Source organism: Bubalus bubalis, chromosome 2 (genome assembly GCF_019923935.1).
Source record: "Bubalus bubalis isolate 160015118507 breed Murrah chromosome 2, NDDB_SH_1, whole genome shotgun sequence".
Taxonomy (NCBI): Eukaryota; Metazoa; Chordata; class Mammalia; order Artiodactyla; family Bovidae; genus Bubalus; species Bubalus bubalis.
In genome coordinates this window covers 140,215,430-140,217,327 of record NC_059158.1, presented here as the reverse complement: position 1 = coordinate 140,217,327, position 1,898 = coordinate 140,215,430, and the positions used below count along the sequence as shown (strand labels likewise).

Here is a 1,898-nt window from a genome sequence, read left to right as displayed (position 1 = left end):
CATTTGATTTTGTCTTCTAACTTTATTATCGTGCTACTGGTGGCAATTGCAAGTTTGTTTTGTTTTTTTTTTTGTTGTTGTTTGATTGGTTTGGGCTTATGGCTGTCTTTTTGTTTCCTTTAAAAAAAATTTTTTTTTTTAAATTTGTATCTAGCTGCCTTTTTATGGTTTTGGTTTTGAGGTAATATGCAAGAAGAGCCAAAAAACCCTTATAATTCAATTATATGTTTAGAGGTAAGAGAAATATAAGTGAGAAGGACTAAGGTTAAGAGGAACATTAATCCTATCAAGATGTATCAGGGAAGAAAGTAACCAACCAAACCAAAAGGAATTGTATTTGCAAAACAAATTTTTGATGTTAGAACCTACTTGGAATGTTTAAGATAAATCAAAATAGTGCTCGCTTCAGCAGCATATATACTAAAATTGGAATGATATGGAGAAGATTAGCATGGCCCCTGTTCAAGGATGACGTGTAAATTCGTGAAGCATTCCATATTTGGGGGGAAGAAAGCATTTGGACCACAGTAAGAATTCAATAAATGGTAACAGTTGTTAAGATAGAAAAAGAGAAAAGATAAACCAAAATATATCCAGGATGTAGTTTTGATTGTAACCCCTCTCTTTCCACCTGTACCATGTGATATTCTTGCTAGGCACTGAAGTCAGGCTAGGTTCCAATGATTGTAAGTGAGATCCTGGGGCCTGTGTCAGGAAGCAGATGTGGCAGCCTGACGGCCATGGTGACCGTCTAGCATTAGTGGGAATTTCAGACAACCAGGCTGATATTGACTGCAGTGTACCACATGGTGAGGAAAGCAACGGTTCTTCTCTGGTCAGCATAACTGCTGAAGAAATACAGTCACTTCTGTTTCTAGACACTTTATTTAGAAATTTAAACCATGCCTTATCCAAAAGTGGACTTGAGATTGCTTATATGCAAAAAAATATAGTGCAAGATTAAAAGAGTAGATGAAGAAATTATGGAAAGGGAAAGATTAAAGTAGGATAAATAAGATAAAGCCAGAGATAACATTATTACACAAAATGCATACCTAAAGGTTCAGTACAAGTTGTGAAATAAGAGTAGGAATGTTAGCTTCTTAGTAAAGAGAGCAAAAAGAGTGAAGCCTTTTCACGAAAGTTGTTCATGAAAATTATAATCACTCCTGATACTGAGTTCTAAGAGAAATTTCTCCATTGAGTAACATAAAGAGAACAATGCCCCATGACCTAGTTGATAAGGCCCTCAGCAACGTGTAAACAGTCAATAATACAAGCCTGCATGTGGGCAACTAAGAACAGTACTTGGTATTTTTACATAGAGTGTTTCTCATACAAAAAGGATTGTAAATGTCTCCCCTTTCTTGATTAGCAAATTCTACTAGATAAGGAAGAAAGATGTTATACATGTTCTTAAGATTCAGTTCAAAATCCATGAGGTAAGTTTTAGTTCCTTCGAATTCTTGTAGTCAAATGTTCAACATTGCAGGGCGGGCGTAGATAGGAATTCTGTAGTAAAAAAGGACTTTCACATTAGACTGCGTAATTCCTTGCTGGATTTTTATTCCTACCCATACAAACTATCCTTTTTATAACTCTGTGGGGCACTTACTCAACAATATTTTATTGTGATGATGATGTGAACTACACAGTTGATTTGTTACCCACATGACCACTTTTCCTTCTGTCAAGAGTGATTTTGTCTGTGTTTTCAAATAAGTCGACTGGGCTATAAGAGTGATGGCGAAGGTACCTTAGAGGAAGAGTTAACTGGAACCGAAGGGAGGAGGCAGCACGCATTTTTATGGCATCTTATTTTTGCCCTGGTGCACTTACAGACAGAAGTGGAGTGAACGCACCCTTTACAGAACACAATCGGCCTGGGCAAACACTGT

At 36.7% G+C, this 1,898-nt stretch overlaps 1 non-coding gene across 1 annotated transcript; it reads left to right on the top strand.

The window, feature by feature from the left end:
• Positions 1-396: 396 nt before the first annotated feature.
• LOC112583006 lies at positions 397-503 on the top strand. The gene has a single exon (XR_003107372.2). It is a non-coding gene; the product is annotated as a U6 spliceosomal RNA (small nuclear RNA).
• Positions 504-1,898: the final 1,395 nt, after the last annotated feature.